The sequence below is a fragment of the Stegostoma tigrinum genome, unplaced genomic scaffold, assembly GCF_030684315.1.
Source record: "Stegostoma tigrinum isolate sSteTig4 unplaced genomic scaffold, sSteTig4.hap1 scaffold_49, whole genome shotgun sequence".
Taxonomy (NCBI): domain Eukaryota; kingdom Metazoa; phylum Chordata; class Chondrichthyes; order Orectolobiformes; family Stegostomatidae; genus Stegostoma; species Stegostoma tigrinum.
In genome coordinates, this window is record NW_026728419.1 from 1,174,014 (window position 1) to 1,199,668 (window position 25,655).

General features: G+C 46.1%; 1 long non-coding RNA gene across 4 annotated transcripts; it reads right to left on the minus strand.

Moving 5' to 3' along the window:
* Positions 1-316: 316 nt before the first annotated feature.
* LOC132208586 (uncharacterized) lies at positions 317-18,732 on the minus strand. 4 transcript variants are annotated; one of them, XR_009444715.1, is made up of 4 exons: positions 18,512-18,732; positions 12,213-12,298; positions 3,631-3,677; positions 317-1,345 (listed from the first exon to the last, which is right to left on the minus strand). It is a non-coding gene; the product is annotated as an uncharacterized LOC132208586 (long non-coding RNA). The 4 variants fall into 4 exon arrangements; XR_009444712.1 differs by having other exon boundaries at positions 12,144-12,298; XR_009444714.1 differs by lacking the exon at positions 3,631-3,677.
* Positions 18,733-25,655: the final 6,923 nt, after the last annotated feature.

Sequence of the window (25,655 nt, forward strand, 5' to 3'; positions counted from 1 at the left end):
AAACTGACGCAGACAGGGTCTGGGTAAGACACTCTTCATAGGTTCCGTGTGGACTTGTTGGGCCAAATCGTCCGCTTCCAGACTGGAGGAATCTATGATCTCCAGAAACAAGCCCAAAAATATATGGTTTGGAGATAGCTAACAGCAGAAATCAAAGAAAAACAAAGTTACTCAAATTTGCTGCTAATTAACCAGTCCTGATGAACCAGGAAATCTCTTTTCACACACTGTGCTCGTGGATAGTCTTTAGTCAGTGTGAATGTGTCGATGTGTCGTGATGTGACTATTTCCAAGCTCTACCTGACAGATAATCAACTGTTATTAACATTTTTATTCACAATAGCAGCACCTTTAATTGAGCAGGGATTAGTAACATCAGTACAAACAGCCCAAAACCATGGTTCATTTGATCGTGAGAGTGATAGCAAAATGCTTCAACTGTAGTTCTTTGTGATTGTTTGGATGACTGAGTGAATGCTTTCCCACACTCAGAGCTCATGAATGGTCTCTCCCCAGAGTGAACTTGCTGGTGTGTCAGAGGGGAATTCAAGTCAGCAAAACCTTTCCCACACACAACAGGCCAATGGTCTCTCTCCAGTGTGAATTTGCTGGTGTATCAGCAGTTGAGGTGTCTGAGTGAATGCTTTCCCACATTCCAAGCAAGTAAATGGTTTCTCTCCAGTGTGAACTCCCTGGTGTTTAAACAGGTTAGATGACTGAGCGAATCCCATTCCACAATCAGAGCGGGTGAATGGTCTCTCTCCAGTGCGATTCTGGTGGTCAGTTTCTAGCTGGGATGGATGAAGAAATTCCTTCCTGTAATCTGCACATTTCCACAGTCTCTCCCCAGTACAACTGAGTTGGTGTTAGGAATTTCAGATGAATCTTCACAGACTCTTTGGCACACAAACCATTTACATTTCTCCAACGTGAGAGTGCTGCATTTTCCTTCAATGTTCAAAATCCTGAGATAGTTGGGTTGTGATAAACAAAGTGACTGTCAGACCTGGATGTAGAACAGTTTGAATTCTCCAAACTGCAGACTGAGCTTTCAAACAGAAAGTAAGTGCAGTGAGTGAGAAACCAGAAGTAAACAGATTGTGAAACTGAGAAATCCTCGGGACATTTGTGGAGCGACACTTGGGAAATATGCTGGATCATCATTAGAACAAATTCATTCACAAATAAATATCATCCGGGTAAGCGATCCAGTCTGTTTGCACAAAATTACGGAAAGAGAGGTGGGACAGCCAGGGAGGAAGGACAGGCATTGTACAGATCTGTAAGTCAACCTTTCAATCCCTCTGAAAGACTAAGAACAGTGCAGAAGTAAAATTGTGGAAATCTGAAATGAAAACACAAAAATGCTTAGTCCGGGTTGTACAGCATGGAACAATCCCAGTTGTCCATGCTGACCAGATATCCTAAATTAATCTAATCCCATTTGCAAGCATTTGACCCATATTCCTCTAAACCCTTCCTATTCATGTACCCATCTGGATACTTTTAAATGTCATAATTGTATCAGCTTCCACCAGTTCCTCTGGCAGCTCATTCCACACAGGCACCACCCGCTTTCCCTTTTAAAACTTTCCCTCTCAGCTTAAACCAGTGTTTAGTTCTCATCTCCCCTACCCTCGGAAAACAACTTTCGCTATTCACCCTACGCCCACCATAATTTTATTAACTTTTAGAAGGTCACCTCTCAGCTCTCAATGCTCCAGGGAAAATAGCCCCAGCATATTCAGCCTCTCCCTACAGCTCGAAACTTCCAACATCCTCGTAAATCTTTTCTGCACCCTGCCCAGTTTAACAGCTTCATTCCTACAGCAGGGAGACCAGAACTGAACACGGTATTCCAAAAGCAGCACAATCAATGCCTTGTTCAGCCTATAACATGACCTCCCAACTCCTACACTCAACGCACTGACCAATAAATGCTAGCAGAGCAAATATCATCTTCACTACCTTCTGTACCTGCCATCCACCTTCAAGGAACTGTGCACCTGCACCCCAAGGAGTCCCTGTTGCATAACAGTCCCCAGGGCCTCATCATTAACTGTTTAAGCCCTGCCCTGATTTTCATTACCATAATGCAATAGCTCGCATTTATCCAAACTAAACTGATTTCTGGCACTCCTCAGCCCATCGACCCATCTGATTAAGTTCCCATCGTACTTGGAGGTAAACTTCTTTGCTGTCTACTACACCAACAATTTTAGTGTCATCTGCACATTTACTAAACATTCCTCTAATATTCATTCCACATGATTTGTATCAATGACAAAAAGTAGTGGACCCAGCACCGATCCTTGCAGCACTCTGCTGTTCACAGTCCTCCAGACCGAAAAAAACCCCCCACTATGATCCTGTCTCCTACCTTAATGCCAATTTTGTTTCAAATATCTAACTCTCCCTGGATTCCATTTGATCTAATCTTGCTAACCAGTCTATCATGTGGAGTTTTGGTGAATGTCTTGCTGAAGTCCATATAGACAATGTCCACTGCTTTGCCTTTAGCAATCTTCTTTGTCACTTCTTCAAAAATAAAAACAAACCTCAGTCAAGTTAGTGAGATAAGATTCCCCACTCACAAAATCATGTTGACTATCCCCAAGCAGTCCTTGCTTTTCCAAATACATACAAATCCTGTCCCTCAGAATCCCCTCCAACAATTTACCCACCACTGACTTCTGGCTCACCAGTCGATAGTTCCCTGGCTTTTCGTTCCCACCTTTCTTAAAGAATGGCACCACATTAGTCAAGCAGTCTTCTGGCAACTCACCAGTGTCTACCAGTGATACAAATATCACAGCAAGGGGCCCAGTAATTATTTCCCTTGCCTCTCCCTGAGTTTGTGGATAACACCTGATCAGATGCCAGGGACCTAACTACTACCTTTATGTATCTTAAGATGTCCACCTCCTAATCCTGTGTAATATGGACACTTCCATTAATTATTTTTCCAAGTTCTCTAGCTTCCATATCCTTCTCTGCAGTAAATACTAATGTGAAATACTCATTCACTATCTCAGCCTGCAGTTCCTCACAGACAGCCTTGTTGATCTTTAAAGGGGCCCTATTTTCTCCCTTGTTGCTTTTTGTCCCAAATGTAGTCTCAGAATCTCTTGGGACTCGCCTTAACCTTATTTGCCAAAGATGGCTCATGTCTGCTTTTCACCCTCCCAATTTCCCCTTGAGTATACTCCTACTGTCCTTGAACTTCAAGGGACTGACCCAATTTGTGCTGTCAAGACCCAACGTGTGCTGCCTTCTTTTTCTTGACCAGAGCCTCAGTTTCTCCAATCATCCAGTATCCCCTACACTTACCAGCCTTGCCCTTCTCATAAACAGGAACATACTATCTTGGGACTCTGCTTATTTTGTTTTTGAAGGCCTCCCATTTTCCAAGCTTCCTATTACCTGTGAATTGCCTCTCCTGATCATCTGTTGGAAGTTCTTGCCCAATACTGTCAAAATTGGCCTTACTCCAATTTTGAACTTGGAAATTTATATTAAATATAAGTTTTACATTTAAACTGATCCCATCTGCTTGCATCCGGAACATATTCCTCTAAACCTTTCTTATACATGTATTATTCAAATCTCTTTCAAACAATGTTACTGTACCTGCATCCACCAACTCCTCTGAAAGTTTGTTCCACACATGAACAACTCTGTAAAAGAAAAATTGTCCCTCATGTCTTTTTTAAAAGATGTATTCCACATATGTTCCCTTGTCTTGAAATCCCCCAACCTAGGGGAAACCCCTTACTATTTACATAATCTGTGCCCTCATGATTTTATAAACTTCTAATTTTACCCCTTAACCTCCTTCACTCCAGTGAGGAAAGTCCTAGCTTTGGCAGTTGATTTTGTTCATCAAGCCCTCCATTCCTGGCAACATCCCAGCGAGTCTTTTCTGAATTGTTTCCAGTTTAATAATAGTGCCCTTCCTGTAACAGGGCGACCAGAACTGCACACAATACCACAAATGAAGCCTCGCCAATGTCTTGTACAACCTCAACATAACACCAACTCCTATACTCAAAGATCTGAACAATGAAGGCAAGTGCGCTAAACAATTTATTAACCACTCTGTCTACCTGTCTACATAAACTTCGAAGAATTATGTACCTGAATCTCAGCATTTCTCTGTTCCACAACTCTACCCTGGGTGCAACCTTCAACTGTGCAAGTCCTACCCTTGTTCATTTTACCAAAATACAATGTCTCACATTTATCTAAATTGAACTTCATCCTCCACTCCTCAACCCATTGAGCCAATTGATCAAGATCTCGCTGTCATCTTAGATAACCTTGACTAACCACTATAACCACCATTTCTAGTATCATCTGCAAACTTATTACTTTTGTCCCTTAAATTCGCATCCAAATCATTTATATTAATGAGAAACAAAGAAGTGGACCATGTACGAATTTCTGTGGAGCACCGCTGGTCATAGAACTCCACTCTGCAAAATCCTCCAGCACCACGGTCTCTCCTACAACTAAGCCAATTCCGCTTCCAATTAGCAAGCTCTTCCTGAATCACATGATCTAACTTTACTCATCAATCGACCATGTGGAACCCTGTCAAAGGCTTCACTCTTATTCCAGAGGTGCTGCAAATCTGACCCAATTCTCCCACCATTTGTCCACCGCCCTCTTGATCAAGCCTTGAAAAGTTAAATCCCAAATCTCTTGAGAATAACTGCTAAATCTGCTTCCAGCTGCCATTCAGACTGTTCCAGATCCTGGGAACTTGATGAGTAAAGTAATCTTCACATTTTCAGCCTGCATTATTTGCCAATTATCTGAATGTTGTATTCTGCAGTTACCAAACATTGCACAATGTTAAGAATTTCTCTCTCTGCAAACTAAATATCCTGGAAACAAATCTACTACTCGACAAAATCATTGCTAATCATCCCCAAGGAGAATTATCTCAGCTTCTTCTAGCTCTCTCCAACCAGAAACACATAATAATTTTAACTGACTCATGGGATGTGGCCTTTGCTGCACAGACTAATATTGATTGCCCATTTTTATTTGATTTGGAGAAAGTGATGGTGAACCACTTCCTGTAACTGCTGCACTCCACGTGCTTCAAGTACACCACTGTGCTGTCTAGACGATAATCTGCCCTGAAGCCTTACCACCCTCTCTATCGGAGGAATCATATCTCAAACTTCACTACCCTCCCTATCATGAGAATGACCCTCGAGCCTCACTACCTGCACTATTGTAGCCATCACCTCAAGCCTCACTACCCTCCACACTGTTGGAATCCCTCTCCAGCCTCACGACCTGCCCATCGTTGGAAACCCTCTCTAGCCTCAAAACTCTTACCATCTCTGTAGATTCTCCAGTCTCACAAACCTCACCTCTAATCTCCTCCAGTTTCAAGGTGAGAGGGGAAAGTTTAAGGGGGATATGTGTGGAAAGGGTGGGCACGATAGCGTCATTTAAGACAGATACATGAATGGGCAGGGAGCAGACAGATACAGATCATTGGAAAACAGGCAACAGGTTTGGATAGAGGATCTGGATCGGCGCAGGCTTAGAGGGCCAAAGGGCCTGTTCCTGTGCTGTAATTTTTGTTCTTGGTTCAACACCCTCTTGTCTCTAAATTCCTCCAGCCCATATAAACTTCCTCAGCTCTAATTGTCTTTACCCTCACAAGCCTCCTTTTGTTTGACATCTAATCCACCCTCACAATCCTCACCATTTCTGTAAGCTCCTCCAACCTCACTTTTCCCTATTTTTGAAATCTTCTCAAGTCTCAGAACCCTTCCCGTCTCTAATATTCTCCAGCCTCACAAATCTCAATGATATGTCCCTTCCTCTAATACATTCCTAATGATGGTAACCAATTTTTATTCCTCCACTTGATGGTGGCACTTGCAATTTCCTGGAATTCAAACTCCAGAATTTCCTGGTTTACCACTTCATCTCTGTACCTCACTTTTCTCCAGAAAGCATTGAATGACTCATGATTGATCATTCTAGTATCTCATTTTCTGAAATGGCTTGAAATATTGCTTGGCATCTTCCTTTGTGAAGAGTCTCAGAGGTCTAAAGTCCAGAAAAAGGCTTTGTGGCCCATCCAGCCTGGGCCGGTTAAAAACCATTACCTAACTATTCTAATCTAATTTTCCAGCACTTGGCCCATAGACGTGTCTGCGTTGGCATCACAAGTGTGCATCTAAATATGCCTGAAACGCTATGAGGATCTCTGTGCCTACCACCCTCACAGACAGTGAGGTTCAGTGCCATTGTCACAGCATGATGACGTCACAGACAGGAGCAGGGACGAGCTGAGTCTGTGCAAACCAAAGATCCCCCGGACACTGTGAAGGACGGGAGGGTCCCTGATAGGGGGCAGAGGAGACTTAACAGAATGGTTCGTAGGGAGAGGGCTTTTAGTTGCATGGTTAAGGATTTTTTTCACATTATTCTTTCATCTGACTTGGGCGTTGCTGGTACATATTGAGAACATCCATCTATAATAGATGGACTCTCCTTCGCAACCTCTCCCCTCGCCTGGGGTGTGGTAATCTTCAGGTTAAACCAGCCCTATGGTCAGGTAGGACAATGGTGACTTTACCTTTGACACAGTGATGCCACTTTGTCTTGGTGGTGTAGAAGGGACTGTTGAATGTAGTGGATGGGGCACCACTCTGACAGAGCGCTTCATCTGGAGGATGTTCACTTTTTCTAACAGTGTTGGGGCTGTCCTCACTCAGGGAAGTGGAAAATGTTCCAATACAATCCAGACGAGTGCCTTATACATAACAAACAGTCATTGGGGAATCAGGTGATGGGGATAATTGAGATTGTTCTCCTTCTAACAAAGGATTTTGTGGGGACCTTTGATAGAGGTGTTTATACAAGAGAAACACTTTAGGATGATAAAATGTAGACTCATGACTGATCATAAAAAGATTGCAGGACACATTGAAAACTTCAGGGATGATCTCTTGAGAAAATGGGATGATTTAAGAGAGAAATTTTACACGGCAAATGGGAAATGAGCAGGAACACAATACCCAGCACAAGGCGAATATCCAGGTGCTGATGAATTGAGTAATTCTGTCAGAGTTTGGTGTTACAATAATTGAGTTCCCCACCTGAAAGTCCACTTCTATTATCCTGTAACACAAATTCATGAAATCCATCACTGTCAGTCCGGGTAGAATTTCACAACATCCCCCCATCCTGGCCGAGGATAACCATCATTGCCCCTATTACACATTAACCCGTGTGGAGGTCAGTCGTCGATTCAGGGAGAAATCTATTTGGGTTTCTAGGCATTTCCACCTGGGGACTTCATGTCACTGAGCAGAACTGCAGGCCTTTGAAATATGGCAAAGAACTGCCAAGATTTAGTGAGATGCAGATGGCAGGATTCACTTCCTTTTCTTCTGTGCTGCTGCACCGCCACATCAATGAGACATTGGGCTGGAAAAAGCTAACACAGCTCGATGAACAAGTTGTGTCGATTTTGAGAAATGGACTGCAAGCTTCTCCCAGTCATTCAAAAGGATGCCCCTTAAAAAGATAGCAATTACGCATGTTTCATCTTGCCCAGCGCTCCCAACAAAAAGATTAGAAGAATGAGGGAGGATCTCATGAAGGGAGAACAATCAAGTTCCGTGAGGGTTACAGTTTATGGAAAGATATTGACAAATGGGTGACAAGTTGGCAAATGGAGTATAAATGTGGGAAATTATGAAGTTTATTCTTGAGGAGTCAACCAAAGAACAGTGTTATTTAAAAGGTAAAAACTGTGGAAAACGGCATCACATAGGGACTCAGGAATAATTGTGCAGGAAATACAAAGCGTGCACACAGTTGCAACAGGAAATCAGGAAGGGCAAAGGGATGTTATCCCTTATGTCAAGATGTTTGCAGTATAAGAGTTTGGAATACATGTCTTAGGACAAATGTACAAATTGTTGTTAAGACCACATCTGGAGGTATGTGAGCAGTTTTTTGGTCCACTTAAGCAAAGTGATCACTTCATTGGAAGTATTTCAGAGAAGATGAACTAGGATGATCACCGGTTTGGAGGGATTATCTTTTAAGCTAAGACTAAACAGGTTTGGAATCTACTGACTAGATTTTAGAAGAATGAGAGATGATTCAATTAGAAATACAGGATTCTTAAGGGAGTTGACAGCATAAATGCTGAGGGGATATTTCCGATTGTGGGAGCAGATTCTTGATAAGGCAGAGAATAGAAGGTTCTCTTTTGGAAAGATCAAATTTAAGGCAACACAGACATATGTAAGGGGTTTCAGTTACAAGTGAGATGAGAGAAGGAGCATTTTAGAGGTTGAAATTTCTGACATGTGATTGAGAAGATGTATGGTAAGATGTTCACATTGAGAGGAGATATGAGAGCATTGAGAAGAGTGCAGTTCAGCCTCAGGCAGTTCCCAGCGAGAGGGATGGATTCAGTACAGTAGAAAGAAAAAATAATTTGTAATAACAACTGAAGGCAATGTGTTTAACGATCACAAAATGTTATTGGAGGAAATTTCAGCTAATCAAGTAGTGGAATCATGACAAGCAGTTTTATAATTGAGTAACAGTGGAGCAAAGGAGGTGATGGAGGGGAGTTAGATCTGAGTATTGTAGTATACGTGCAAAACCTAACACGGTGCTTGTGGAAGATCTCACCTCCTGGCAGTGTGTTGGTGAGAAACAGAATGGGCCAAGGATAGATCCTTGAGGGACATCGACTACATGGATTTCAGACAAAAAAGAGAGAGAGATGGAGTGGGATTTTCCAACGACAGTGAGGTCAAATATTGCTTTTAAACAGAATGGGTAAGAAGGACATGACCAGAAAAGAGAAGCAGACAGAACAAGTGACAATATCTGTGAACTGGCATGGGGGAAGAGACGAGGAGGAGGAGAACTAAGAGAGAGTTAGAATGTTTGGAGTTTATGAGAATAGGGCAAAGGATTAAGATGAACTCTGATAAGGCTTGACACGAGACTGGAGAAAGATCCAAGTTTAAGCCTAAAACGAGGAGCAACGTGCCAGGCAATTTGGTTTGGTGGGCTCGTGGAAGAGAGGGAAGCAACGGAGGCAGCCGATTGGATTGTCTCAATCTTAGTGACATAGAAACTCCATGTGTCTCCCTCACTTGCTGTTGGAGGGGTGGGTGGAGGAGACAGGATGATGGGCTATAGTTTGCAAAGAAACAATGCCTGTGTTGGAGATATTCAAAAATGAGTGAACAAACCTGATTAAACTTTTATCCAGAATATTAAAATGCACAACAGAAGTCTGGGTTTGAATCCCATCTCAGCAGATGGTGGAATTTGAATTAAATAAAAAAAAACTGCAATTAAGAATCAACTGGTTGCCATGGAACCATTGCTAATGGCAGAAAAAGAAAATATCTAAGGTCCTTCAGGGAAAGAAATTTGCCAACCTCAGCAAGCCACTCAGTTGCAAGTGACTGTAAAGTCTCAAAGGAATGAAGCTGGGTGGACCACTTGACATCTACCAAGGCACGAGGAAAGACAACTGCAGAATCAGCCCTATCGAGCCCCGAACTCCTACTCCATAATATCTCGGGGCGAGTGGCAAAATTTGGAGAGATGGCTCAAAGACTCGTCAAGAAACAGCGTCATATGCACAGAATCTATCTTATAGACAAGTGACACACGCCACCATCACTGACCTTAGTGAAGGCCTGTCCAGGAGCAGGAGAGATGTGGCAGCACAGTGCCATTCTGACCACAGTAACTGACCTGGGAGTACTCAACATTGACTCTGACGCCTGGAAGTCTCATGGCTCCTGCTAAATGCCATGGACCATCCTCCGCAGGTGATAAAATCGGCAGCAGTATTATCGCTAGATTATTTATCCAGTGACCCAGATAACATTCTGGGGACCTGGGTTCGAATCCTGCCATGGCAGATGGTGGAATTTGAATTAAATAATGATCTGGAATTAATAGCCGAACGATGACCGAGAAACCAATGCTGATTATCCGGGTTCGCTTATGTCCTTTCGGGAAGGAAATCTGCCATCCTCACCTGGTCTGCATGACATGCAACTCCAAACCCACAGCAATGTGGTTGACTCTTAACTGCCTTTGCAGCAATTAGGGATGGGCAATAAATGCTGGTCCAGCCAGCGATTTCCATATCCCAAGAATGAATTTTAATTTAAAAAAACTACATGTTGAATGGCACTTGGAGGAAGCACTGTGAGTGTAAATGGCACTAAACGTACTCAATGCCCACCTTCAGGAGTACTTCGCAGCAGGATTACCAATCAAGCTGGTCGGGTCCTAAAGGACAAAGCTGCCTGGCTGGGACTGCAGCAGGTGGTGACGCAACCAACAGAAGGGAAAAACATAGCTGGTCTCATCGTCACAAATTTCCCAGCTGCAGATGCATCTGTCCGTGACAGGATTGATAACAGCGACCACTACACAGTCCTGTGGAGACAAAGCCTCATCTTAAACTTGAGAATACCCTCCGTTGCGTTGAGTGGCACGAACTTTGTCTAAAAGAGACAGACTTGGAACAGACACAGGAACTCAAAACCAGACATCTATGAGGCTTTGTGGGACATCAACAGGAGTAGAACTTACTCCGGCAGAATCTGTAACCTCATGGGCCAGCATATTGTGCTGTCAAACATTACCATTGATCCAGGGGAACCACACTAATTGAATGGAGAGTATAGGAGGGCATGCCAAGAGCAGCACAAGGCATACCTACAAATAAGGTGCCAACCTGGTAAAACTTCCCAAACAGGACTATCTGCAATGCAAATAGCAGAAACAGCAAGAGTTAGAGCTAGGCCAAGCCGTAACCAATAGATCAGATCTAAGCTCTGCAGTTCTGCCAAACACAATCGTGAATGGTGATAGACAATTAAACAACTCACTGGAGGAAGCATGCCAAAAATCCCCATCCTTACTGACAGAGGAGCCCAACCTATCGATGCAAAAGTCAAGACTGCAGCAATCTTCAGCCAGAAGTGCCAACTGGATGATCCATCTCAGCCTTCTCCAGAGGTCCCCAGAGATGTGAGTTTTCATCCAATCTGATTCATTTCAAATAATATGAATAAATGGATGAATAGTGCAAAGGTTACAGGCCCTGGCAACACTCTAGTAACAGTACCAATGCCTAGTGCTCTAGAGCTTGCTAGCGCCAAGCAAAACTGTTTCAGTCCTGCTACAGCACTGGCATTTTCTGACAATTTGGAAAACTGCCCAGGTCTGGTCAGCACAAAAACAAAGATCAAATCCAACCCGACCAGTTTCCCCGCAAGCAATCTACTCTCTATCATCAGTAAAGTGATGGAAGGTGTTGTCAACAGTAGTATTAAGCAGCACTTACTCAGCAGTAACCTGCTCAGTGACACCCAGTCTGGGTCGCGACAGGCACTCGGTTCCAGATCTTATTACAGACTTGATCCACAAATTCACAAACAGCTGAATTCCTGAGGTGAGGGGAGGGTAAACAGCAGAACTCTGCACAAAAAACACTTACTTCCACTTCAGTGACAATGACCCGACAACGACACCTTAGTTTCAGCTCATCTGCTGAACCTCTCATCTATTCCTGTGTTACCTCTAGACTTAACTATCCAAATTCACTGCCAGTCGGCGTCCCACATTCAACGTCCCTGCAACCTCAAGAATACCTAAAATTCTGCTGCACACAAGTTCATTTGTACCAAGACCTGTTCACCATCACTGCTGTGCTCCCTGACCCACAAAGGCTCCTATTTATAAAGGAACAATTTAAAATTCTCATCCTTGATTTAATTCCTGGCTGTGATGAGCCCTATCTCCCTCCACCACACAACCTTCAATACTTCGACAACTCATTTAGTTCCAGACTCCAACAATGCGTTTAATCATTGCTTCACTATTGGAGGCTGTTTCTACAGTTGCCAGGCAACATGGTCTGGAATTCCCATGATAAACCTCTTAGGTTTGCCTTCCTTCCTTAAGCTAGTCAGGAAAACCTGCAAATTTGGTTACTTTTTGGTCACCTGACCTAATATGGCCTTACGTCCAAAGTTTCTTGTTAATATTTTTATCAAATTGTAAAACACGATAAAAATACAAATTGTTTGTTGATTTCGACATACACCATCAGCTCTTCAGTATCGCTAGATAAATGATCTGTAACTTCTCAAATGTCCGAATTGCGGGAGTACCTTCATCATACAAGCTGCAGCAGGACACGAAAGTCAAACATCAACTTCTCCACAGGTAACAGGGCTTTGGCAACGATCGCTGGTATCTGTGGAAGGAGAAACAGAGCAACTGTTGCAGAAGAGCAAAATGAATGACATAGAATAAAAATGCTGCAGAATCTGGTGGTCTGAAATGGAAGAAAAATGCACTCTCTTTCTAGGAAAATATTTCCTGACTGTGAAAGATACCATTCAAAAATTAATCTGGTAACAGAGCAGCATATGGTGAGGGGGTGGACAGCAGTAGAAAATTTATTTACAAAAAAGGTAAAAGGAAATAATAAAATATTACAGAGATGAAACATACCCATCATTAGAGACTGAAGAGATTAGACACCAACAAAGGTGATCGGGGAGCACAGAAGCGAGCAAGAGCAGTGCGAGATGCTATTATCCCACACTCTGGGAAAGAAATCCAGAAGAAACAAACATTTCTCTTGGATAATGGATAATAGGAACAGCAGATGCTGCAGAATCCAAGATAACAAGTTGTGGAGCTGGATGAACACAGCAGGCCAAGGAGCAGGAAAGCTGACGTTTCGGGCCTAGACCCTTCTTCAGAAATGGGGGAGGGGAAGAGATTTCTGAACTAAATAGGGAGACGGGGGAGACAGATTGAAGATGGAGAGAAGATATGTGGAGAGGAGACAGACAAGTCAAAGTGACTGGCATGGAGCAGGTGAAGGAGAGTATAGGTGGGTAGGGAGGGAGGAGATAGGTCAGTCCAGGGAGGACGAACAGGTCAAGGGGGTGGAATGAGGTTAGTAGGCACGAAATGGGGGTGCAGCTTGAGCTGGGAGGAGGGGATAGGAGACAGGAAGAACAGGTTAGGGAGGCACGGGCAACCTGGGCTAGATTTGGGATGCAGGTGGGGGAGGGGAGATTTTGAAGCTTGTGAAATCCACATTGACACCATTGGGCTGCAGGGTTGCCAGGCAGAATACGAGCTGCTGTTCCTGCAACCTCCGGGTGGCATCATTGTGGCAGTGTAGGTGGCCCAGGATGGGCATTTAGTCTGAGGAATGGGACGGGGAGTTGAAATGGTTCACGACTGGGAAGTGCAGTTGTTTATTGCGAACCGAGCAGAGGTGTTCTGCAAAGCGGTCCCCAAGCCTCCGCTTGGTTTCCCCAATGTAGAGGAGGCCACAACGGGTACAGGGGATGCAGTATATCACATTAGCAGATGGGCAGGTGAACATCTGCTTGATGTAGAAAGTCTTCTTGGGGCCTGGGATGGGGGTGAGGGAGGCGTTGTGGGGGCAAGTGTAGCACTTCCTGCGGTTGCAGGGAAGAGTACCAGGTGTGGTGGGGCTGGAAGGGAGCGTGGAGCGGACAAGGGAGTCACGGAGAGAGTGGTCCCTCGGGAAAACAGGCAAGTGTGGGGAGGGGTAAATGTCTTTGGTGTTGGGGTTGGATTGCTGATGGCGGAAACGTCAGAGGATGATGCACTGAATCCAGTGATTGTTGGGGTGGTACGTGAGGATGAGGGAGATTCTTTTTTGGTTGTTATTGCAGGGACGGTGTGCAAGGGAGGAGTTGTGGAAAAATGCACAAGACACCGTCAAGGGCATTCTCGATCACTGCGGCGTGGATGAAAAAGGTGGGGGGGGGGGGGGGGGGGCGGGGTTGCGGTCCTTGAAAAGGAAGGACATCAGATGTACGCGAGTGGAATCCTGGGAGCAGATGCGGCGGAGGTGAAGGAATTGGGAATAGTAGATGGCATTTTTTGAGGGCGGTGGGTGGGACGAGGTGTATTCTAGGTAGCTGAGAGAGTCGGTAGGCTTGAAATGGATATTTGTTTCCATCTTGGGCAACCGTCTAGAAGCTGAGGTCCAGGAAGGTCAGAGAGGTGTTAAGAGATTGCCCAGGTGAACTTAAGGTTGGGGTGGTAGTTGTTGGTGAAGTGGACGAACTGTTTGAGCTCCTCGTGGGAGCACGAGGCAGCACCGATAGTCATCCGTGTACCGGATGAAGAGGTGGGGTTTCGGGCCAGCGTGTGTACGGAAGATGGATTGTTCCGACAAAGAGGCAGGCATAGCTTGGGTCTATGCAGGTACCCATGGCCACCCCCTTTGTCTGTAGGAGGTGGGAGGAGTTGATACAGAAGTTGTTGAGGGTGAGGATGAGCTCACCGAAGCGCATAAGGGGGTCAGTGGAAGGGAACTGGTCAGACCTGCAGAACAGGAAATAGCATAGTGTTTTTAGGCCATCTGTATGGGGAATGCAGATGCTAGTGTGGTATACTGCATCCGCTGTACCCGTTGTGGCCTCCTCTACATCGGGGAAACCAAGCAGAGGCTTGGGGACCACTTTACAGAACACCTACACTCAGTTCGCAATAAACAACTGCTCATCCCCGCCTCCCTAACCTGCTCTTCCTCTCACCTATCCCCTCCTCCCATCTCAAGCCACACCCCCATTTCCTACCTGCTAACCTCATCCCACCCCTTTGACCTGTTGGTCCTCCCTAGACTGACCTATCCCCTCCCTACGTCACCACTTACAGTCACCTTTACCTGCTCCATCCCCACCTCTTTAAACTTGTCTGCCTTCCCCTCTCTCCCAATTTATTTCAGTATCCCCTTCCCCTCCCCCATTTCTGAAGGGTGTAGGCCCGAAAACGCCAGCTTTCCTGCCCCTCTGATGCTAACTGTCCTGTTGTGTTCCTCCAGCTCCGCACCTTGTTCTCTCACTTTCAGCCAGGGGAGGCCTCGCATGCGCCCAGCTTCACCTCGGCCCTTTCCACGTTAAAGCTGCCGCGCATGCGCCCCGCGGATCATTGCCCCCAATAAAGATGGTGACGGTCACACGGACGTATCGCCATCTGAGGCATTGATTTGTTTTCTACAAACGTGAGTCTGCGAGTTTCAAATGTGTGTGTTTTCTGAGGTGCACTAAGTGTTTGTAAAACTTCCAAACCCATACGAATATCACTCCCCGATAATAAAATGTGAGGCTGGATGAACACAGCAGGCCAAGCAGCATCTCAGGAGCACAAAAGCTGACGTTTCGGGCCTAGACCCTTCATCAGAGAGGGGGATGGGGGGAGGGAACTGGAATAAATAGGGAGAGAGGGGGAGGCGGACCGAAGATGGAGAGCAAAGAAGATAGGTGGAGAGGGTGTAGGTGGGGAGGTAGGGAGGGGATAGGTCAGTCCAGGGAAGACGGACAGGTCAAGGAGGTGGGATGAGGTTAGTAGGTAGCTGGGGGTGCGGCTGGGGGTGGGAGGAAGGGATGGGTGAGAGGAAGAACCGGTTAGGGAGGCAGAGACAGGTTGGACTGGTTTTGGGATGCAGTGGGTGGGGGGGGAAGAGCTGGGCTGGTTGTGTGGTGCAGTGGGGGGAGGGGATGAACTGGGCTGGTTTAGGGATGCAGTGGGGGAAGGGGAGATTTTGAAACTGGTAAAGTCCACATTGATACCATATGGCTGCAGGGTTCCCAGGCGGAATATGAGTTGCTGTTCCTGCAACCTTCGGGTGGCATCATTGTGGCAGTGCAGGAGGCCCATGATGGACATGTCATCAAGAGAATGGGAGGGGGAGTGGAAATGGTTTGCGACTGGGAGGTGCAGTTGTTTGTTGCGAACTGAGCGGAGGTGTTCTGCAAAGCGGTCCCCAAGCCTCCGCTTGGTTTCCCCAATGTAGAGAAAGCCGCACCGGGTACAGTGGATGCAGTATACCACATTGGCAGATGTGCAGGTGAACCTCTGCTTAATGTGGAATGTCATCTTGGGGCCTGGGATGGGGGTGAGGGAGGAGGTGTGGGGACAAGTGTAGCATTTCCTGCGGTTGCAGGGGAAGGTGCCGGGTGTGGTGGGGTTGGAGGGCAGTGTGGAGCGAACAAGGGAGTCACGGAGAGAGTGGTCTCTCCGGAAAGCAGACAGGGGTGGGGATGGAAAAATGTCTTGGGTGGTGGGGTCGGATTGTAAATGGCGGAAGTGTCGGAGGATAATGCGTTGTATCCGGAGGTTGGTAGGGTGGTGTGTGAGAACGAGGGGGATCCTCTTGGGGCGGTTGTGGCGGGGGCGGGGTGTGAGGGATGTGTCGCGGGAAATGCGGGAGACGCGGTCAAGGGCGTTCTCAATCACCGTGGGGGGGAAGTTGCGGTCCTTAAAGAACTTGGACATCTGGGATGTGCGGGAGTGGAATGTCTTATCGTGGGAGCAGATGCGGCGGAGGCGGAGGAATTGGGAATAGGGGATGGAGTTTTTGCAGGAGGGTGGGTGGGAGGAGGTGTATTCTAGGTAGCTGTGGGAGTCGGTGGGCTTGAAATGGACATCAGTTACAAGCTGGTTGCCTGAGATGGAGACTGAGAGGTCCAGGAAGGTGAGGGATGTGCTGGAGATGGCCCAGGTGAACTGAAGGTTGGGGTGGAAGGTGTTGGTGAAGTGGATGAACTGTTCGAGCTCCTCTGGGGAGCAAGAGGCGGCGCCGATACAGTCATCAATGTACCGGAGGAAGAGGTGGGGTTTGGGGCCTGTGTAGGTGCGGAAGATGGACTGTTCCACGTAACCTACAAAGAGGCAGGCATAGCTGGGGCCCATGCGGGTGCCCATGGCCACCCCCTTAGTCTGTAGGAAGTGGGAGGAGTCAAAAGAGAAGTTGTTGAGTGTGAGGACGAGTTCCGCTAGGCGGATGAGAGTGTCGGTGGAGGGGGCCTGGTCGGGCCTGCGGGACAGGAAGAAGCGGAGGGCCTTGAGGCCATCTCCATGCGGAATGCAGGTGTACAGGGACTGGACGTCCATGGTGAATATGAGGTGTTGGGGGCCAGGGAATAGGAAGTCCTGGAGGAGGTGGAGGGCGTGGGTGGTGTCACGGACATAGGTGGGGAGTTCCTGGACCAAAGGACCATTTCAAGCCCACCGACTCCCACAGCTACCTAGAATACACCTCCTCCCACCCACCCTCCTGCAAAAACTCCATCCCCTATTCCCAATTCCTCCGCCTCCGCCGCATCTGCTCCCACGATAAGACATTCCACTCCCGCACATCCCAGATGTCCAAGTTCTTTAAGGACCGCAACTTCCCCCCCACGGTGATTGAGAACGCCCTTGACCGCGTCTCCCGCATTTCCCGCGACACATCCCTCACACCCCGCCCCCGCCACAACCGCCCCAAGAGGATCCCCCTCGTTCTCACACACCACCCTACCAACCTCCGGATACAACGCATTATCCTCCGACACTTCCGCCATTTACAATCCGACCCCACCACCCAAGACATTTTTCCATCCCCACCCCTGTCTGCTTTCCGGAGAGACCACTCTCTCCGTGACTCCCTTGTTCGCTCCACACTGCCCTCCAACCCCACCACACCCGGCACCTTCCCCTGCAACCGCAGGAAATGCTACACTTGTCCCCACACCTCCTCCCTCACCCCCATCCCAGGCCCCAAGATGACATTCCACATTAAGCAGAGGTTCACCTGCACATCTGCCAATGTGGTATACTGCATCCACTGTACCCGGTGCGGCTTTCTCTACATTGGGGAAACCAAGCGGAGGCTTGGGGACCGCTTTGCAGAACACCTCCGCTCAGTTCGCAACAAACAACTGCACCTCCCAGTCGCAAACCATTTCCACTCCCCCTCCCATTCTCTTGATGACATGTCCATCATGGGCCTCCTGCACTGCCACAATGATGCCACCCGAAGGTTGCAGGAACAGCAACTCATATTCCGCCTGGGAACCCTGCAGCCATATGGTATCAATGTGGACTTTACCAGTTTCAAAATCTCCCCTTCCCCCACTGCATCCCTAAACCAGCCCAGTTCATCCCCTCCCCCCACTGCACCACACAACCAGCCCAGCTCTTCCCCCCCACCCACTGCATCCCAAAACCAGTCCAACCTGTCTCTGCCTCCCTAACCGGTTCTTCCTCTCACCCATCCCTTCCTCCCACCCCCAGCCGCACCCCCAGCTACCTACTAACCTCATCCCACCTCCTTGACCTGTCCGTCTTCCCTGGACTGACCTATCCCCTCCCTACCTCCCCACCTACACCCTCTCCACCTATCTTCTTTGCTCTCCATCTTCGGTCCGCCTCCCCCTCTCTCCCTATTTATTCCAGTTCCCTCCCCCCATCCCCCTCTCTGATGAAGGGTCTAGGCCCGAAACGTCAGCTTTTGTGCTCCTGAGATGCTGCTTGGCCTGCTGTGTTCATCCAGCCTCACATTTTATTATCTTGGATTCTCCGGCATCTGCAGTTCCCATTATCTCGAATATCACTCCCCTCCCGCTTTCTGCCGATTTGCTTTCTTTACCGTGTCCTGCTCTGATCTCAATTGCACAAATCTTGGTCTCAGCGAAGAATCAAGGCCCGAAACGTCAGCTTTCCTGCTCCTCTGATGCTGCTTGACCTGCTGTGTTCATCCAGCTCTGCACCGTTTCATGTCGAAGTCTCCGGCATCTGCAGTTCATATTATCTCAGCGACTCTGCACTGCTCGCGTGGATGATCACGTGGTTTTCGCCGATCCCGCCCCCTCTTCATTCTGATTGGTTAGAATGGGAGCGTCATCCTCCGGCCATGCACGGCACCCCTGTGCCCCTATTGGCCCCTGTCTGACATCAATCACCCAGACGCCATTGTTAGCTGGAGCATGCGCAGTGCTGCGTGTTGGCATTGTGAGAAGCTGATGATCGTCGTCACAATGTTGCATTTTGAGACAAATGAGCCTGAGAACTGGATGAGAAAGATTGTTACATTAGCGATCCTGGGGTTTTAATAAGTCGCTCTGAGGAAGGGGCACTGCACCCGAAACGTTAACTCTGTCTTTTTACCTTCACAGATGCTGCTAGACCTGCTGAGCTTTTCCAGCAACTTTGTTTTTGTTCCTGATTTACAACATCCCAGTTCTTTTGTTATTTTTTAATAAGCCGCGTTTGAAAAGCCTTCCGGCAGCTCAAAGCTAAAGATACTCTTGATACCGCTCTGTCAGCGAGTAGAGAAATGGCAATGAAATAAGGGTAATAAATACAGGTCTAGGAGTCCTCAGGTCAGATGTAAAGAGAATAATTATGAATATGAAGAACACCACGTGGTGAAGTGAGGTGAGTGTTGTTCATATGAACTGTGATTGGGCAGAGAGGGAGGTTAATCAAAAAAGAACAAGCATAAAAGAGATTCTCAAGAAAGGTCTGTGCAATGGAAAGCAACGAGAATCAGAAGATAAAAGCCCAAGACAGAAGAAAAAGTTTGAAGACCGAGGCTGCAAAAACTCCAATAAGTTGTTTCACTGCTCTACTGCCTAGTTATTGATTTAAGCAGTATAATCCACGTTCACCTGTAAGTAGCTGTCTGAGTTTGTCACTGCAGTTTACTTCATAACAGATAAACTCCACACTTTGTCTCAATAAAGCTGACAGTTGGTTCACAAATTAGTTCTGCTGCCAAGTCCGTTCCTGTTTGAAAAGGGGTATAGATCACATTTAAATAGACAATGAAAAATGTCAATCCAGGCTGGGAGCAAAATTATACTCACTCGCCACTGACTCCATCCCTGCCCCTGGTAACTGGCAGGTAACACACTGGTCACAGTCATGATGCAATATTTCACCCCAAGATGAACTTCCAACCACATTACTCACCCCCACACTCATTATCACAAAGACCACATACAATTTCAACCTCAACAGCATCTCAGTTCATCTGCTGCTGAAACTCTCATCCATTCCTTTGCTGCCTCTCGACTTAACTCCCCAAACACACTCCCAGCCGGCTTCTTAATACTACTTCCCTGAAATCTTGAAATGATCCAAAAATCTGCTGCCCGTGTGTTTATTCTCACCGATTTTAACATCTTTAAGTTTTGCCATCCTGTGCTCACTAACATAAACATTTTCTGGGTGGCACAGCACCAAGGTTTTGAAATTCATATCCTTATTTTGAAATTTTGTCATCATACCTCCTTTGTTTGATAGTGCCTCCAGCTGCAAACCCCTCTGAGATATATCTGAAGAAGGGTCACTGGACACATAACAGTAATGCTGCTCTTTCTCCATGAGCACTGCCAGATAAGCTGAGTTTCTCATCAATTTCTGTTTGTGTTACTACTTTCAAGCATCTACTGTTCTTTTGCTTTTTCCTTCAAGACATTTGTTCTCCCTGACTTCCAATCTCCAGTAGATTTTTGGTTTTAACTCTCCCACCTTTTGCATGTTTTCAGTTTCCAAGGCCATAAGCTTTTGAATTTACTTCCTTAACATCCCTGGGTTTCAAAGTCCCCTTGTTTGTTCAGGATATTCCTTGAAACCTACTTCTTTGGCCAGTTTTGGGTCACTTGTCCTTATAAGTGCCTGGCATCAAATATTGTTTTGTGACAACCTTGTGTAATATGTCAGATCATTGGATTGAATCAAAAATGTGAAAACATTTAAATTGTTCTTTTGGAAAACATCACTAATCCTTCACGATCATTTGGTAATTCCTTGCCGAATATCATTGCAAGTGCGACTTCACCACTCGACCTGCACTGGTTCAGAAAGGTCAAACATCAAATTCTCCAGATGTAACTGAGGATTGGCAATAGTTACTGATACCTTTAGAGAGTGATCCAAAGTTCATGTATCTGGATATGGTGAATGAATAGACAATAGGTGCAGGAGTAGGCCATTCGGCCCTTCGAGCCAGCACCTCCATTCATTACGATCATGGCTGATCATCCACAATCAGTATCCTGTTCCTGCCTTGTCCCCATACCCTTGATTCCACTATCTTTAAGAGCTCTATTTATCTCTTTCTTGAAACTATCCAGAGAGTTGGCCCCCACTGCCTTCTGGGGCAGTGCATTCCATATATCCACCGCTGTCTGGGTGAAGAAGTTTTTCCTCAACTCTGCTCTAAATGGCCTATCCTTATTTTTAAACTGTGTCTTCTGGTTCTGGACTCACCCATCAGTGGAAATATGCTTCCTGCCTCCAGAGTGTCCAATCCCTTAATAATCTTATACACCTCAATCAGATTCCCTCTCATCCTTCTAAACTCAAGTGTATACAAGCCCAGTCGCTCCAATCTTTCAACATATGATAGTCCCGCCATTCCAGGAATTGACCTCGTGAACCTACGCTGCACTCCCTGAATAGCCAAAGTGTCCTTCCTCAAATTTGGAGACCAAAGCAGCACACAATACTCCAGGTGCGGTCTCACCAGGGCCCTGTACAGCTGCAGAAGGACCTCTGTGCTCCTGTATTCATTTCCTCTTGTTATGAAGGCCAGCATGCTATTAGCTTTCTTCACTGCTTGTTGTGCCTGCATGCTTGCTTTCAATGACTGATGTAGAAGAACACCTAGATCTCGTTGTACTTCCCCTTTACCGAACTTGACTCCATTGAGATAGTAATCTGCCTTCCTATTCTTGCCACCAAAGCGTATAACCACACATTTATCCACATTAAACTGCATCTGCCACGCATCTGTACACTCACCTAGCTTGTTCAACTCACCCTGTATTCTCGTAACATCCGCCTCACATTTCACACTGCCACCCAATTTTGTGTCATCAGCAAATTTGTTAATATTACTTCTAATGCCTTCGTCTATATCGTTAATATATATCGTAAACAGCTGCGGTCCCAGCAGTGAACCTTGTGGTACCCCACTGGCCACTGCCTGCCATTCTGAAAAGGACCCGTTTATCACTACACTTTGCTTCCTGTCAGCCAGCCAATTTTCAATCCAACTCAGTATTTTGCCCCCAATACCATGTGCCCTAATTTTATTCACCAATCTCTAATGCGGGACTTTATCAAAGGCTTTCTGAAAGTCCAGGTACACTACATCCACTGGTTCTCCCTTATCCATCTTCATATGGACATGGTGCAGAACTTGTTGGGAAATATAAGCTCAGAAACAGAACAGTGATGGCTTCCTTCTGACTCGAGAGGGTCTAACTTTACTTTTTAATTGAAAAATGTTCAGGTTCGTTTATAGTTCTTCACGGAGAATGAATTGTTGAACTTTTCAGCTGCATGTGTACAATAAATTTCTTTCGATGTGAGTTCAAAGAAATTCAAAACTATTCCTCATCCTCCCACAAACTTTCTCTCACTGTTAAGGTGCCTACTCATGGACCTAGGGGATCCAGGTACATGATTATTTGAAGTTTACATCCCATTTACACAGTGGTTAAACAGTCTTTTGGCACGCCAGCCTTCATTGCTCAATTGTTTCAGTTTCGGAGTTGGGAAGTCATATTGAGGTTGGACAGAAAGTTGATGAGACCTCTTCTGGAATACAGTGTGCGGTTTCTGTCGCACAATTACAGGAGGCATATTATGAAGCTGGCGAGTGTTAAGAAGAGGTTTACCAGGATGTTGCCTGGTATGGAAGCTTTGATTTATAAAGAAAGGTCGGATAGACTTTGACTTTTCTCGCTGGTGCTTAAGAGGTTGAGAGGCGGCCTGTTAGAAGTTCATAAAATAATGAGACATGTAGATGGTATGAATTGTGGTCGTCATTTCCCAAGGATGGGAGATTTCAAGACTAGGGGATGTTTTTAAGTTGGGAGGAGATAATTTCATAAAAAAAAGATATGTGAGGCAGAACTTTGCAATAACTGTGAATAAAACAATGGCAAGTTCCAGCAGAGAAACAGGTGACAGTGAAGCAGGCATGTGAGGATAAGTGTGTTTCGTTTGCCAGTGACATTCGCCACTTCACAAAGTGGGGAACATTGAAGTGCAGCAGTGACGGTGATTATTTTGCAGGATATTCACCTTGCAAATGTGTTTTTTTCCCGCCACGATCCCTGATTACATCACATTCGACAGGATGAAAGCTGCAGCAAGACGTGTGGAGCCAGTGGAGTAATTGATACGGCATCTGAATTTGAATTGGAAGTTTGGAATATTGTATCCTCTCTCACTCGAGTGAAGTTGACAGCTTTCCACCCTTGCAAATTGACAGACGCTCCCGAAGAGGAATGTCTGCCCAAAGCTGTTTTTGTCAGGTTCCCAGCAGCTGAAGTGAATGGATTGCTGGGTTTTGTAAATTGAAAATTGAAATTGAAAGGCAAATGAGTAACATGAGTGTGGGGCTACTTCAGCTCATTGTATATTTCATATCCCACTGGCGACGGTACATATTGTCAGGAGAAACTGCTTGTGTTCCACATAAAGCTGCCTTTTGTCGGGAAACCTTGTGTACAGCGGGAGAAGCGGGTAGAACATTGTGTGTATAATATCACAAAGACTGACACTGAGCCACATATTAAACGGTAAAGTTAACAAGTAAAGTTGTAAACTTGCTCACCCAGGTGGCTTGTTTTCTTTTCGACTTTTTGTCACCATGCGAGGTAACGTCATGAGTGAGACTTCTGAAGAAGCGATGTTGCTCTCCTCCACTTGCAATTTATACTGCCTGGTCTGTTCCGGCGACTTCTGTCATTGTGCATTCTGTTCTGTATGGGTTGCATATGGGGTCCAATTCTATATGTTTGCTGACTGCATTATGGATTGAGAACCATGCCTCTAGGAATTCCCGTGTGTGTCTGTGTTTAGATTGCACTACTACGGTTATGTTGTCCCAGTTAAACTGATGGCCTTCATGATCCGGGTGTACTGATATTAAGGAAAGTTTGTCATGTTATTTTGCTGCCAGCTGATGTTCATGCACACTGATGGATAGTTTCCTTCCTGTCTGTCTGATATAATGTTTGTGGCGATCGTTGCACGGTATTTTGTAAACAATGTCAGTTCTGCATGTTGTGGGTATGGTGTCTTTAATCCTTGAGAATGTTTGTCGCAGCATGGCTTTGGGCTTGTGTGCTACCGTAATTCCTAGTGCTCATAGGAGTTGTCAGTTCTGATATGTTCTTGATGTGTGGCAGTGTGTCCAGTGTGTTAGGGCAGAATGTGTCCTCTTCGTGTTGCTGTTTAGTCAGCACCTGCGGATGAAATTGCAGGAATAGCTATTCAAAGTGAAGATTTTGTATTGGTGTTCTTCCACTTCCTGCATAGCTCTTGGTCATTGCAATGAGTGGTGGCCCGTTTAAATAGTGTCCTGACACAGCTTAGTTTGTGCACCACTGACCTGAGTTAGTTGCCAAATTAAAAGTATCCGAGCCCCTCGAGGCACTGACCCGAGTTGTTGTGTGCAAAGAACAACACACAAAGGAGGATCCTTGTGTGATTGATCCAATGTGCTCTGTACGCCAGAGTAAACAGTGAAGGCTGGTCTTCAGCACCCACATTGAGCCTAGCTCCACTTGGCCTCCAGTCAACCCTCACAAACTACCATTGCCCTTCACTTTTCCTGACCTCCCCTCTATTCTTGTTTTAAACTGATTGCACATCAGGCAGTTACAGCTGGCATTGCTGATGTGGAACTGTAACATGGAGTGAATCGATTTTGACTGATCAATGGCATAATTCTGCTTCTCAAGATCAAGATCAGTCAATATTTTGTATTTATTACTTTAAATGATAACCATGAACAGGCTACAACAGTGAAGGCACTGAATCGTAATCACTGGACCAGCAGGAAAGATCAGTTTATGGCACTCAGGACACTGTCTGATTCGGCCTTGCATTCTCCCAACCTTCTGCACATGATGCCCCTCTGCTCTGTTTCGGTTTTGTTACGTCTTGATATGTAATAGTCTCCAGTTATCCATTCTTTTGTTATTTCCAATACATGAGACCCTCTTTCCATGCCTTGTGCCTGGCTGCACAGCTCAGTGGTCAGAGCACTGGCCTCAGAAACAAGTGGTTTCGAGCCTGTGACAGTGTTTGTGCACCCCCTGCTTCAAAGGTCAAAAAGAGCCCTTTAAATATTATCTGAAATTATAACAGTATCATTTCCTCCACAGGCCGGAAATATGTTTGAATTTCCACATTGCTGTTTGTCCTTCCACTTGAGGAGCAGCATTTGGAATGGCAGGAAGCAGCTGACATCAGTGATGTTTGGCTGGAAGTACAAGGTGAAGCAGGAAAACTGCAGGTGAGCAATGGGGGAGGAGCACAAACCCAGGGCATCCGTCAAATACTTCCATTTGTTGCTGTAAATAGGTTCTGGTTTTGGAGTCTGAAATGGGACAATAGAGCCAAGTGAGTGACGTTCTGCTTTCTGGGGGTTGCTCTCTCTGAAAGCCTCCGGCACTCTCGTTGGAAGGTGTCCTTGTCAGTTTCGTTCTGTGGGTGAAAATGAGGTTCACTTCCCCGAGGGGGCATGGACACAGTCTTCCCACCTCAAACTTCAGTTTTGCTTGTCAGTTTTGCTTGTTGGTTCCTCAACGTGTTGATCAAGAAACCCGCACAGCACACAATTCATTGGGGAGACAATGGCCTGAGGTTGTTATCACTGGACAGTTAATCCAGAGACCCAGATAGTATTTTGGGGACATGTGTTTGAATCCAGTTGCAGCAGACGGCGGAATTTGAATTCAATGCAAACCTGGAATTAAGCGTCT